Source organism: Scyliorhinus canicula, chromosome 1, assembly GCF_902713615.1.
Source record: "Scyliorhinus canicula chromosome 1, sScyCan1.1, whole genome shotgun sequence".
Lineage (NCBI taxonomy): Eukaryota > Metazoa > Chordata > Chondrichthyes > Carcharhiniformes > Scyliorhinidae > Scyliorhinus > Scyliorhinus canicula.
Genome location: NC_052146.1, coordinates 9,558,333 through 9,573,952, shown reverse-complemented (window position 1 = coordinate 9,573,952; position 15,620 = coordinate 9,558,333). Strand labels below are relative to the sequence as shown.

Below are 15,620 nucleotides of genomic sequence, written 5' to 3'. Positions count from 1 at the left end.
TGGATGTTGTTTGATTGGAACAGCATTTCCCACATCTACATCATGTATAGCCATTTTAGTACTTCCCAATTTATCTCTACAAATGTGCCCATGTGATATCAATAACTCTTTCAGGTCAGTTCATTTTTTCTCTGGAAGGTAACTCAACAATTTATCCCAATTTTTAAGAACATTCTTGTTTTCCAATTCAATTTTAGGTATGTCAAATTCACAGTCACCTGGATTTGGTTCGTCACTTTGAGTTAGAATCATTAAAACCTCCTCCTTTTTCTCTCCTTCCCTTTCAAAGTACCTTTTAAGCATATTCACATGACACACTCAGTGAGTCTTCCTTCTATCTGGTGGTTTTATCACATAATTCACCTCACTTAATTTCCTTCCAATCTGATAAGGTCCACAAAACCTTGCTTTTAAAGGTTCATCTACCACTGGTAACAATACTAAAACTTTATCTCCACTGGCAAAACTCCGAACATTGGATTTCTTGTCCGCTACCCGTTTCATCACATTTTGTGCAACTTTTAAATGTTGTCCAGCCAATTCACCTGCTCTATTTAATTGTTCCCTAAAATTTGACACGTAATCCAATAATGTAATTTTAGATTTCTCACTCACCAATTTTTCCTTAATTTAAATGGTTCTCTTACCTCATGACTAAAAATTAGTTCAAAAGGACTGAATTTGGTTGACTCATTAGGTGCATCCCTAATTGCAAACAGTATGAATGGAATTCCTTTATCCCAATCCTCTAGATAATCGTGACAATAAGCCCTCAACATTGTCTTTAATGTCTGATGCCACCTTTCTAATGCTTCCTCCCATTCTGGATGGTATGCAGTTGATTTAAATTGTTTTATTCCTAAGCTATCCATAACCTCTTTGAATAACCTTGAGGTAAAATTTGATCCTTAATCCGATTGTATTTCTATGGGTAGTCTATATCTAGTAAAGAATATCTAGTAAAGAATTAAGTAACTCCTCTACAATCATTTTAGCTGTAATATTACGTACTGGAATGGTCTTTGGATACCTAGTAGACACATCCATTATTGTCAAAAGATATTGATTCCCACTTTTTGTTTTAGGAAGCGGTCCTACGCAATGAATTAGGACCCTTGTAAAAGGTTCCTCAAATGCTGGAATGGGTATTAAGGGCACTGGTTTTATCACTGCTTGAGGTTTCCTTATCACTTGACATGTGTGACATGATTGACGAAATTTAACTACATCTTTATGTAGTCCAGGCCAATAAAAATGTTTTTGGATTTTAGCTAGAGTTTTTCTTATTCCCAAATGACCTCCCACTGGTACCTCGTGCGACTCACAACACCTCTTTTCTATATCCTACCGGCAATACTACTTGCTGAACTTCTGCCCACTTTTCATCTGCTATGTAAAGGTCTCCATTTTCTCATCAAGACATCACTTTTACATTAATAACACTCTGGTATACACTCAGATTCCTCTTCCGTGCATGCTTTTTGATACATCCGTTTTATTTCTACACCTTTCTGTTGTAACCCGCCAATTTTCCTGAACTAAAAATATCCGCCTCATCCTCCACCTGTTCCTGTTCTTTTTCAACCATCTGATCAAAAATCATTTCTGATAATTCTGATAAATAGGGGATGGTTTAGCACAGTGGGCTAAACAGCTGGCTTGTAATGCAGAACAAGGCCAGCAGCGCGGGTTCAATTCCCGTACCGGCCTCCCCGAACAGGGGCCGGAATGTGGCGACTAGGGGCTTTTCACAGTAACTTCATTGAAGCCTACTTGTGACAATAAGCGATTATTATTATTATTAGAATAATTGCACTTCAACTTCACTCTCTGATTTCTCCTCTTGTCTTAACCTGTGACTTTACGATCTTGTTACTACACAATCCGCAAAAATCCGAGGATATTCGTTCTTCAACACTTCAGTTTTCTGATTTTCGACTGGCTTATCAACCACAATAGGCATCATTCCCACCTGTGATCCACCTATATCATTACCCAAGATAAACTGTATTCCTGGACAAGATAGTTTCTCTATTACTCCTACTACACCACTCTTCACTGGACTTTCCAATCTTACCTTATATAAGTGAAAGTGAAAAAAGTGAAAATCGCTTATTGTCACGAGTAGGCTTCAAATGAAGTTACTGTGAAAAGCCCCTAGTCACCACATTCCGGCACCTGTTCGGGAAGGCTGTTACGGGAATCGAACCGTGCTGCTGGCCTGCTTGGTCTGCTTTCAAAGCCAGCGATTTAGCCCTGTGCTAAACATCCCCTGGATATAATGGAACACTACTCCTCTCACTCTGAATTCCATATATCACCACCTTTTCTTGCAATATTCTTCCCAAACTACATACCTCCTCATCTCTTACCATTAAAGATTGACTAGCTCCCGTATCTCTTAAAATTGTGACTTCTTTACCTGCTCCTCCTCATACACACGAGTAAACTTTACCCACACAAGTAAATTCTTTCAAGAGATCTGGCACCTTCTTATCAATCACCTCTTGATCAGGCTGTACAATCTTTTGCACCTCCTTCGCTTCACTTGGTCTTTCCTTTACCACTTTAACAAACCCCACTGTCTTATTCTGTTTTACCACATCAGCCTTTCCAGCGTTTTTCTTCAACCACCAACACTGTGACTTTACATGGCCAAGTTTATTACAAAATTAACATTTGAAACTTTTCATATCTTTTCCATCCTGCTGGATTTCTTTTTTAATCTGAGGTATACCTTCCTTATTATCTCCCATCAGATCACTTGAGTATTTCTCACGTCCCCAGTTTCTATCCCTCACCGGCTGAAACTAATGTCGGAAACCAAACTTTGATTTATAAACTAATTCATAATCATCTGCCCATTCTGCTGCTAATCTCGCAGTTTTAACTCTCTGCTCTTCAACATGAGTTCTCACAACATCAGGAATTGAACTTTTAAACTCCTCCAAAAGTATAATTTCTCCGAGAACTTCATACGTTTGGTTGATTTCAAAGCCCTTATCCACCTATCAAAATTACTCTGTTTGATCCTTTCAAACTCCATGCATGTTTGACCAAATTATTTCCTTATATTTCTAAACCTTTGTCTGTCGGCTTCAGTCACTAGTTCATATGCACCCAAGATGGATTTTTTTACCTCCTGATACGACTCAGATACTTCCTCTGATAGTGATGCAAACACTTCACTAGCCCTACCTACCAGCTTTGTTTGAATCAGTAATACCCACATGTCCTGTGGCCATTTCATTTGTTTAGCTACCTTCTCAAATGAAATGATAAAGGCTTCTACCTCCTTCTCATCAAACCTTGGCAATGCTTGGACATTTGTAAATAGATCTCTGTCCGTAAGGTACTGCATGTGACTGTCTCCACCCCCAAAAACGTCAGAGCCTCTGAAAGAGCCATTGTCCACAACACACTCCCTACTTAAACTCAAATACCACACCTGAAAAGCACCCACAATATGCTCACCCCTCACTGTCTTTAAGTTCACTAAGCCAATCCAATAGGTAGACTGTTATCCTGGACGAGCCCCCAATTTGTTATGGCCAGGGTTTAGAGAACCCCAAAGTCTATCATGGAGTTCACCTCACCCACAACTTTTAATAGATTTTGGTACGGGGAGCACACGGCCTACTCGACAGGTGTGGTACAACAGAAATGGAAAAGTGTTTTTTAAAGCAAAACAATGTTTATTCTATGAACTCAAGTTAACCTTTTTAAAACATACAGTGAACATCTTAGCAACCATTAATTCAAATACAACCCCCAACACTAAGTAATCCTTTAAGTTTTCCTTTTAACATTAATACGACTTGAAAAACAAAACCTTTAACAGAAGTACATCAGGTGAAAGTCACTACTGAGAGCAGTTATTAGTTTTAAATCACCAAAGGATCGATTTACAGTTTTTAGATTACAGAGAGATTAATACCCCTTCAGGCTGTGACTGCAGCTATCCAGCTCTGAAAACTAAATTAAAACACACCCTGCAGCAAACAGCCTAAAAGAAAGTAAAAAGCTGACAGACAGCCCAGCTCCACCCACTCCCTGACATCACTGCAGTAGTAAACACCCATTTCTTAAAGGTACTCTCACATGATAACAGAAACTCATTGCAGTGTTAATTTAAGCCTACTTGTGACAATAAAGATTATTATTATTACTGATTGCTGATCTCATGGATGTTACAGAGTGGCTGGTGTGGTAAATGGAAAAATAGTTACACTGGTACAGTAGGGCACGCCCTTTCAAATCTGGGGGTAACAAAGCTAACATCTCAGTGCAATCTTGATGCTCTCCACTTTACCTCATCATCAAATAAAATCAATTAACAGCAAGGAGTTCTGGGAGCAAACACAAAGTTCCCTGCCAAGAACCAAGATGCCAGGTAGATATTGGCCTGGGGTATTTTTCATGAATGTTCCTGCAATGGTCATTCTGGAGTCATCCTTAAATAATGAACTATTGTCGTTATTCATCTTTGTGTATAATTGCAGTGGACCAGTGAATATGAATGAACCCCCAACAATTGAAAAATGTATTAATTATTTTAAAAAAAATTTAGAGTACCCAATTCATTTTTTCCAATTATGGGGCAATTTAGCTTGGCTAATCCACCTCCCCTGCACATCTTTGGGTTGTGAGGGCGAAACCCCGTAGACACAGGAAGAATGTGCAAACTCCACATGGACAGTGACCAGAGCCAGGATCGAACCTGGGACCTCAGCGCCCTGAGGCAGCAATGCGCCACTGTGCTACTCTGAAAAATGTATTAATTATTAAAACAATCAATAGACTCATTGGAGATATTGGACACGATCTAACCAGCCACACTGCATGCGGAAAACAGCGCGTCATGGCGTAAAGTGGCCAGTTAAATGACAGGAGACAGCGCCCCCATCATCTACCCAGCTCGTTACGCCTAGTGAGATCTAATGCAATCTCGCAAGATGTCGCAATATGAAGCCTGCCCATTGTGGGATGGTTTACTTTTTGAAAAATCTGCATATTATTGAGAGACAGCTAGTCTGAGGTAACCAAAGCATTGGGTTATATCCCCTTGGCCTTGGAGACATTGGGTGAGTGCCCTTCAATGCTGGTCTCCACAAACAAAGTCTGCCAGGGGATTGTAGGCCCCCACATGCTTGCCCTCTGGGCAGGATGGCACCCTGGCACTGCTGGTACAGCCAGCTATCCCCACCACTTGGCAGTATGCCAGACTAGCAAGGTGTCACGCTGGCATTATTTGATGGCGGTGATCAAGCCAGGGGATTGCACTGCATGGGTGTGTGCGGAAGGGCCCAGGCTCCACTGTATAGTGAGTTAGGGCTTCGGGTGGGGGTGGGGTCGCGTTGGGAGCTTGAGAGATCTGGACACAATAGAAAAATGGCTTCCCGATCTCTCGTTGCACTGAGTTCCGGCGAGCGGAGCTCCTCAGTGCCAAGTTCCCAGCTGAGGCCCCATATCTAACCAGATGGGCGTTACAGAGCAGGGTACTTCTCGGCGCTGCGAGCACCAGGAAACGCGTGGCTAAAAGCGCTCGCCATGGGATTCTGCTCCTATTTGGTTAGATCGGGCCCAGTAAATAGTCATAATTATGGTAGTGAATCCTGCTTGAATGCTCCATCCGTTTCTTGTATTGTTGTGCTATTCTGTCAATTCAATTTGAGCATGTTTGAATCATATGTTTTGCAGTTGATTCATCGTCAGCTGGATGGCTAATAAACTTAAGATTTTGTTTTACAGCAATATCATCACTAGTATTCTGTAGAAGAGGATCTGAATAACCAGATCAAATGTGCGCACATAAAGGATAATAATGGAGGCCCGGAACATGTTGCAGATCAGGATTTCAATCAAATAGTTCAGATGTCATAAATCACCAGGGTAAAAGGCAGCGCAATAATGAATGTCAGCAGGACTTGGTGATTGAATGGCTTTGTTGATTGTGCTTCTACATTTTGTTATGTTTTTAATAGAATATGTAATTTCATTTTTAAGAGTATTTCTTTTCTTCAGTATGCACCTGCTGAGTTGGGAAACGTAGAGCTTCTGTAACACAAATGAAAGAGTAGCATGAGGGTAGCAAGATCATTGTGTGATTTCAGGAGACACCACATGCCTCTGTCAAACTGCATTACAAAGAATTTTCAACAGCTCAATTTTGTGAAAGGAAAGTTATAGTATGCTTATGTGATTTCAACTCCATGCTATTTGATATACGACATAATACATATGGTGCACCATATATGTAAGTTAGTGTCGTAGGACAATTGACTATATTAAAGGTGCTAAATATATGCACACTGTTGTTTGTTATTGGAGATGTTATACTGTTTTACAAAAACAGTGGTCAGTGAGATGACAAATCCACTTGTTTAAATACCCGTTGAATTATCTTAATGGGTGGCGGCAAGGTGGCACAGTGGTTAGCACTGCTGCCTCACGTCGCCAGGGACGCAGATTCAATTCCAGCCTTGGTTGACTGTGGAGTCTGCACGTTCTCGGTTCTGCGTGGGTTTCTTCCGGGTACTCCGGTTTCCTCCCACAGTCCAAAGATGTGCAGGTTAGGTGCATCAGCAATGCTAATTTTCCCCCTAGTGCCCAGGGATGTACAGGTTAGGGGGTGGGGCAGAGTGTGTAGGTGGGTGGACCTGGGTAGAGTGCTCATTCGGAGGGGCGGTGCAGACCTGATAGGCGAATGGCCTCCTGTGCTGTTGGGATTCTATTCTATTCAATCCATTGCAATAAAATGGCAAAAGATCTACAATTAACTATTACTTTCAGGTTTGAATGGAACATCAAATGGGATTGTTGAAGAATTGTAGGGCATGGTTTTCCATCCCCTCCTGCAGCGTTTCCGGCGGCAGAGGCATTCGGTGTGATCTTCCGGCCCCGCCGATGTGTACAGTATTTTGCCTGTCTCACCTGTTCTTTTGCCGGGGAACCCGCCGCATGTGGTCGCCTTTGGCGAAACCAGAAGATCCCACCTGTGGGAAGGGCCAGAAAATCCCGCCCATGGTATCTCATGTACTACAGCTTCCCCTTAATAAACCTTAATCTTCACCAATCAAGTATTGTGCAACAAATCACTTTATGTTGTAACAATTATACTGTAAAAGTCATGCTGAGCAAATAAGCCATTCTAGTTATCTTCCCTACTATCTATACTAATTAGCCGCTAATTTTTGCATCTGTTCCATTCCAGATAATTCAGGCACGGAACTAATGTGTCTATTTTATTTAATTATAAAAACAGCTAAATCTGCACTATAAAGCTTCAATCACATGTTTGTTAATGAGGTTCTGCATAGCAGAATAATGCTGCATTATTTCACAATATAACATTAAATCTATTAACACACACTGGAAATGCTGCTGATATTTGTAACTGAACAGATCAAATACAGTTATATGCTATATCTATTTACATTTTTATCCCCTGACTGTTTTCTCAACAGCACGCTTTACTCTGTTCATTTTAAAGTTAGTTCATGCTCTTGAGTAGTTTGGATCAAGCGCTATGAAATCAACCTAGTCTTCATCTTGAGCGTTTTCCTCGTCAGCTCTCTGCTACAACACAATATTCCAATTTAGCTTGGAGATACTCAGCCAGGAAGAATAGATTTCAATGTCTCTCAATCTTTGCATTAAAATTCTGTGCCTTTGCACTAGAATCTAACATTTTACCCCTCCAAATATCAGGGACACCAGGAAGAATACGGAACTCCAGATGTGAAATCAACAGTAAAAGGATTCAATGTTTGCAATCCAACCAAGTTAAGATCAGAGCCCTGGGACTGGAATTTAGGTCCTTGTACCCAGGATCTAGATCATTAATTGAAGCATTGCCTTCCAGGCATGATCAGAGAAAGGCTTGGGTGATAATGGAAAATGGATATTCATCTTCAGCATGGTGGAGAAAATAAACTCTCACATGACACCTCAATAAAGGATGGAATTTACCAATGTTTTGTGTAAGTGTCGGGGGGGAAAGGGGAGGGCAGACCGCCGGCTGTGCTGCCAGCTTTTCCCGCCATATATTCTGCCGAACAAATCTATCAGGCGGATCCCGTGACATCACACTGGTAGGGCAGCCTCATTCCTGCCAGCAACTTTGGTTTTTAAAAGATCGAGGCAGTGCCAGGGAGCAGCGTCGAGGGGAGCAGTGCCAGGGGGAGCAAGCAGCATCGAGGGGAGCAAGCAGCGTCGAGGGGAGCAGCGTCGAGGGGAGCAAGCAGCGTCGAGGGGAGCAAGCAGCGTCGAGGGGAGCAAGCAGCGTCGAGGGGAGCAAGCAGCGTCGAGGGGAGCAGCATCGAGGGGAGCAAGCAGCGTCGAGGGGAGCAGCGTCGAGGGGAGCAAGCAGCGTCGAGGGGAGCAAGCAGCGTCGAGGGGAGCAGCGTCGAGGGGAGCAGCATCGAGGGGAGCAAGCAGCGTCGAGGGGAGCAGCGTCGAGGGGAGCAAGCAGCGTCGAGGGGAGCAAGCAGCGTCGAGGGGAGCAAGCAGCGTCGAGGGGAGCAGCGTCGAGGGGAGCAAGCAGCGTCGAGGGGAGCGGCGTCGAGGGGAGCGGCGGCGAGGGGAGCGGCGGCGAGGGGAGCGGCGGCGAGGGGAGCGGCGGCGAGGGGAGCGGCGTCGTGGGGAGCGGCGTCGTGGGGAGCGGCGTCGAGGGAGCGGCGTCGAGGGGAACCGCGTCGAGGGGAGCGGCGTCGTGGGGAGCGGCGTCGAGGGAGCGGCGTCGAGGGGAACCACGTCGAGGGGAGCGGCGTCGAGGGGAGCGGCGTCGAGGGGAGCGGCGTCGAGGGGAGCGGCGTCGAGGGGAGCGGCGTCGAGGGGAGCGGCGCCGAGGGGAGCGGCGCCGAGGGGAGCGGCGTCGAGGGGAGCGGCGTCGAGGGGAGCGGCGTCGAGGGGAGCGGCGTCGAGGGGAGCGGCGTCGAGGGGAGCGGCGTCGAGGGGAGCGGCGTCGAGGGGAGCGGCGTCGAGGGGAGCGGCGTCGAGGGGAGCGGCGTCGAGGGGAGCGGCGTCGAGGGGAGCGGCGTCGAGGGGAGCGGCGTCGAGGGGAGCGGCGTCGAGGGGAGCAGAGTCGAGGGGAGCAGAGTCGAGGGGAGCAGAGTCGAGGGGAGCAGAGTCGAGGGGAGCAGAGTCGAGGGGAGCAGAGTAGAGGGGAGCAGAGTAGAGGGGAGCAGCGTCGAGGGGAGCAGCGTCGAGGGGAGCGGCGTCGAGGGGAGCGGCGTCGAGGGGAGCGGCGTCGAGGGGAGCGGCGTCGAGGGGAGCGGCGTCGAGGGGAGCGGCGTCGAGGGGAGCGGCGTCGAGGGGAGCGGCGTCGAGGGGAGCGGCGTCGAGGGGAGCGGCGTCGAGGGGAGCAGAGTCGAGGGGAGCAGAGTCGAGGGGAGCAGAGTCGAGGGGAGCAGAGTCGAGGGGAGCAGAGTCGAGGGGAGCAGAGTCGAGGGGAGCAGAGTAGAGGGGAGCAGAGTAGAGGGGAGCAGCGTCGAGGGGAGCAGCGTCGAGGGGAGCAGCGTCGAGGGGAGCAGCGTCGAGGGGAGCAGCGTCGAGGGGAGCAGCGTCGAGGGGAGCAGCGTCGAGGGGAGCAGCGTCGAGGGGAGCAGCGTCGCGGGGAGCAGTGACGCGGGGAGCAGTGACGCGGGGAGCAGTGTCGAGGGGAGCAGTGTCGAGGGGAGCTGTGTTGAGGGGAGCAGTATCCAGGCAGCGTCGCGGGGAGCAGTGTCGAGGGGGGCAGTGTCGAGGGGGGCAGTGTGGAGGGGAGCAGTGTCGAGGGGAGCAGTGTCGAGGGGAGCAGTGACGCGGGGAGTAGTGTCGAGGGGGGCAGTGACGCGGGGGGCAGTGTCGAGGGGGGCAGTGTCGAGGGGGGCAGTGACGCGGGGAGCAGTGTCGAGGGGGGCAGTGTCGAGGGGGGCAGTGTGGAGGGGAGCAGTGTCGAGGGGAGCAGTGACGCGGGGAGCAGTGTCGAGGGGGGCAGTGTCGAGGGGAGCAGTGTCGAGGGGGGCAGTGTCGAGGGGAGCAGTGTCGAGGGGAGCAGTGACGCGGGGAGTAGTGTCGAGGGGGGCAGTGACGCGGGGGGCAGTGTCGAGGGGGGCAGGATCCAGGCAGTGCCAGGGTTCTCTCTCTTGTGCACGTCTGGTGGGTTCTGATCACCAGGTGCACCACCTGGGGGACCCTGTTGTGATTTACGTTGGCGGGAATGGGCAATTTAACATGGGAGCACTATCAGGTGTAAAGTTCTGAAATGCGTAGTTAAATAGATGCAAATGAGATCCCGACCTTTATTTAGTTTTAGCTAATTAATTAATTTAATGAATCCTTCTTTAAGGAAGAATGTAAATCCTTCAGCAGTTCAGAGACGCTTTACTAAACTATTATCCGGAATGGGCAGGTTATTTGATGAGGAAAGATTGGATAGGCTATGCCTGTATTTGCTGGAGTTAAGAAGAGTCAGAGGTGATTTGACTGAAACATAGAAGATTCTGAGGGATCGTGACAGGGTCGATGTGAGAAGATGCTTCTTTTTGTGGGACAATCTAGAACTAGGTGTCACTGTTTTTAAAATAATGTAGTTCCCATTTAAGACAGGTGAGAAGATCTCACGTGCCGCAAACAGCAGTGGAAGGAGAGTCTTTGTACATTTTCAAAGCAGAGGTAGATCAATTCTTGATAAACAACGGAAGGTAGGGGGTTGGGGGGGGGGGGGGGGGCTCAAGAGGCCTACTCCTGTTCCTAGTTTCAATGCTGGCTTACACAAAAGGTGATGATTGTGTGAACAGACTGTTTGGAAGACAGTGGAGGCAGATTAAGTTAACTGTGGAGTCAAATGAAGCTGACAGCCTCAAGAGTTGGTCAGTTTAGAGAGCAGCACAGTGACGTAGCGGTTAGCATTGCTGCCTCACAGCACCGAGGACCCAGGTTCGATTCCAGCTCTGGGTCAATCTCCGTGTGGAGTTTGCACATTCTCCCCGTGTTTGCATGGGTTTCACCCCCACAACCCAAAGATGTGCAGGGTAGGTTGATTGGCCACGCTAAATTGCCCCTTAACTGGAAAAATGAATTGGGTACTCTAAATTTATAAATAAAAGAGTTGGTCAGTTTATTGGTGAAATAAACCGAAGAATTTGAATCTGAGGGAAGAAGATCAATCTTGCATTCATATTAGAAGGTAATAGGAATGTCATGTGTGAGTACCTTTAAGAAATGGGTGTTTATCAAATAGCTGCAGTGATGTCAGTGTATGGGTGGAGCTGAGCTGTGACTCTGCTTTTACTTTGAGAAAAAAAGCAAGGTGCATTATCTCTGCAATCTAAAGACTGTCTCCAGATCATTTGAGGATTTCAATGTAATACCTGTTTCTGTAGAGAATTTAAACCTGCTGTCTTTCTGTAAAAAGGGTATTTTGGTCTTATGGATGTTGTTAGGAAAGTTATGAAGGGTTACTTATAGAATATTGTATCTATGGGGATTATTGGTGTTGATAGTTGTTAAGATGTTTACTGCGGGTTTATAAAGTGTTAACTGGATTCATAAATAAACATGGTTTTGTTTTAAAAGTACTTTAGATTTCTGTTGGATCACACCTGTAAAGTGGGCCCTTGTGTTCCCAATAACCACAATCTATTAAAAGTCATGGGTCAGGTGAACTCCATGATACACTTTGGAGTTTTCTAAACCCTGGCACATAACAGGAGGAGCAGCCGAATTGTCCATTTGAACCTGCTCTGCCATTCAAAAAGATCATGACCGGTCTTCCACTCAACTTCACCGTCTCATACTATCCCTATATCGCTTAAATTCTTGTACCCAAAAATCTATCAACATCCTATGAACATTCCCAAGGACAGAGTATCCACAATCTTCTGGGGGAAAGAATTCCAAAGATTCACAACGTTTTGAGTGAAGCAATTTCTCTTAATTTCAGTCCTCAATGGTTGACCTCTTATTCTGAGGCTGTGATCTGTGTTCTAAATTCCTGAGCCGGGGGACTCTCGGGCATGTTTTTGCCCACTTGACTCTATCTATTACTGCCTCTTTGTATTCTCACCATTTACTTTCCTACCTAACTTTGTATCGCAAGTGGGGCAGCAAGATGGCACAGTGGGTAGCACTGCTGCCTCACGGCACCCAGGTCCCTGGTTCGATCCCGGCTCTGGGTCACTGTCCGTGTGGAGTTTGCACATTCTCCTCCCTGTGTCTGCGTGGGTTTCACCCCCACAACCCAAAGATGTGCAGGGTAGGTGGATTGGCCACACTCAATTGCCCCTTCATTGGAAAAAATTAATTGGGTACTCTAAATTTATATTTAAAAAAAACTTTGTATTTCAAGTAAACTTGAAAAAAATTACATTCAACTCCCTTAAATCATTAACAGATTGTAAAAAAATTGAGGCCTAAGTATTGATCCTTGCAGTACCCCACTGGTTACAGCCTAATCATTCCTACTGACCATTTTCTGTCCATTAACCAATCCTCAATGCATGCTAATCCCATGAGTTAACCTCTTATGTGGCATCTTATGGAATGCTTTTGGAAAATACACATGCATTGCAGCTGCCAGGCTGTCTATTCATCTCACTGGGTACATCCTCAGAAAACCCCAAAAGATCTTTCAAACACAATTTCCGTTTAATAAACCTGGGAGGCACATTGGTTAGCATTGCTGCCTCACAGCACCAGGTACCCGGGTTTAATCCCAACCTTGGGTCACTTTCTGTGTTGAGTTTGCTCTTTCTCCCCATGTCCCCGTGGGTTTCCTCCGGGCGGTCCGGTTTCCTCCCACAGTCCAGGTTAGATGGATTGGCCATTCAAAATTGTCCCTTAAGGTGTCCAAAAGGTTAGACGGGGCTATAGGGATAGGGCGGGGGAGCGGGCCTCGGTAGGGTGCTTTTTCGGAGGATTGGTGTAGACTCGATGGGCCGAATGGCCTCCTTCTGCACTGTAGGGGTTCTATGATAACATACCATACTGAAATCACAGGACACACTGAAGCACTTCATAGCCAATATATTATTTTTGTTTTGTCAGTGCACAAACAAAGTTGCCAATTAATACACAGGAGGTCCATCGCACAGTTGAATGGCCCAATAATCTATTTTTGGTGCTGTTAATTGAGGGAGGAATGTTGGCGAGGATAGTGGCAGAATCTTTAAACAGTGCCATGGAATCTTTCACTGGACTAGAAAGCTGGGGCCTCAACATATCATTTGGAAAATTGCCCGTTGTTACTGCACTGGAGGGGGGCTTGAACACACAACTTCCTGACTCAGAGGTTACTTTACCAACTGAGTTAATCTGGCAGTTTTAATTGATAACACTAGTGGGAGATTTTGCACCTCTTTGCCACAGGTGTAAGTGGAAACTGGGCGCAAAATTTTGCAAGGTGGCAAAAGAAAGATCCATGCCGTGAAGACCATGCAATGTGATTGTCCTGCACCCTGCCAGTGATGTAATGGATTCCCATCAGGCAATGGCAGGAACTGCATTTAAATACATTCGAAGATCAATAACAGGCTTCCCCGTTGGATCATTTCCCCTACATTCTGATCTCCCCCCTCGAGTGTGAACCTCGCAAAGAGAACCCACCGGCGGCTCACAGGTAAGTATAGTTCCCAGGGAGGGACATACTCTTACATTAGGGGGCAAGTGCCGGGGGGGGAATCTTTGGTTTTACTTTTTGTCCTATTAGATCAGGGCACCTTTCGAAAATGGCAGCCCAATCTCCAAGGCTGATGTTGTTGGCGGTGTGGACTCTGAAAGAGCCAGCTCCCTCGCCTTAATGCAGTGGGACCCGCCTCCAGCAATTCTTTTCCTCAAGAGTATAGAAATTTAGGCAGCAGGCGACACACCACTTTTCAAATTCTACCCTACGTTTTATTTAAAACTTTTGGATAAGCCAGGTTGGACTCCGCTGCTGAACATTACAGAATAATCGATGCAGTGTTTCACTTGCCACTCAAGATTGAGGGCTGTAACCTCAGCGATCCCCAAAGTCCATTCGGAGGAGTACCCTTGGAGCTGCACAGGTAAGGATATGCATGGCAACGGCCCTGCATTGAGAATCATCCAAAAATACAATTTAAAACGCAAACTTTGTATCTTTCTGCCAGGTTTACACCAATAATTACTCAGAAAAAGTTAGAAGAATTAAAACCTCTTCCCACTTGAAATGAAATGAAAATCACTTATTGTCGCAAGTAGGTTTCAAATGAAGTTACTATGAAAAACCCCTAGTCGCCACATTCCGGCGCCTGTTCGGGGAGGCTGTTATGGGAATTGAACCGTGCTGCTGGCCTGCCTTGGTCTGCTTTCAAAGCCAGAGATTTAGCCCTGTGCTAAACAACCCCCCTTCAGAGTAACTATTGTAAAGGTCCAGACGGATCCCTCCACAGAACTCCACCTACACCTCCGACACACCCAGGGTACACCCGTCACCCCCATTGAACCACCTAGTCACGGTATTCACCACCCTCCAACCCCTATGGGATGCCTTCCATGGGCCCGACTCTCCCCGTAAAACCTACCTGAGGCCCTCCCCTCTCTCCCACCCAAACCTGACATGATCCCCTCCTACAGACCCAACATCCCAACCTCTGACCTCCACCCCTCCAATCCACCGAGGTCCAACCCCCCCCCCCCAACGTATCTCAGATACCCATCACTCCGAGGCGGCACAGTGGTTATCACTGCTGCCTCAAGTAATTTGGCATGGAGTGGCAATCCGACCCTGACTGCCACTCTGAGGATATTACGGCCTAATATAGGTCAGATGAGGAATTAAACCTTCATTGCTCGAGTTCCCACTGGATAGTATTTACCAATGGAGCCATCATGGAGCTCTCAGTGATTCAACTTACTGTGACATGACTGAATTGTGAGTTAAATAAACTGCATTCACCGGATAGTTTATTGTGTACAAGTTGAAAATTTGGTTCTGCTACAGGGTACAGAAGCGGGATTCAATCGGGTGATCTTAACTTGCTTAGATTAGATAGATCAGCTTAATTTGGTATAGTAAATTTTAAATTAATTTGAATTTAAACATTTTACAAACAGGGGTTTAGACAAGTAAATATAGTGCTAGAATATTTATGTAATTTCATTGCTGCAAACTTTATTTTCTCCAACCTTTTAACAAATGCCCTGCAGATCTGCTGAAATGCAGATAGATTGCGCCTCAAAATCTATTTTGTCACTGAAGTGTAGATGTGTAACCTTACCTTTAACAAATAGCAATACATTTTGAAACTGTCAAAACTGCTCTGCTACACGGCATGGCAGAAAGGTGCAATAAAATCACTAGGAACCACAACTGACCAAGATAAATGTTCTGAGGGTCACTATAACTCATATCAATCAGCAAATGCATTCTAACATTTCACTGCAATTTTGCATTATTCGGACAATACCCAGAATGTATACTTAACTCGTAATATTTACTTTCAATGACCTTGATAGTTAGCAACAAAAGTGATCTACATTGGCCTGTCTGCAGAAGAATTTAAGCCTCTGGTTTAAGAAAAAATGATAAACCAGTTACATTTCTTCAATGATATGAATTACGCCCTGCACAGCACAGGCTGAACCGTGCTTGTCTAATTTAATTTTTAATAAAATTC

General features: G+C 46.0%; 1 protein-coding gene across 13 annotated transcripts in view; it reads right to left on the bottom strand.

Moving 5' to 3' along the window:
* Nucleotides 1-15,620, bottom strand: part of fbrsl1 (fibrosin-like 1) — a 1,082,194-nt gene that overhangs the window by 140,818 nt on the left and 925,756 nt on the right. The window lies entirely within an intron of this gene.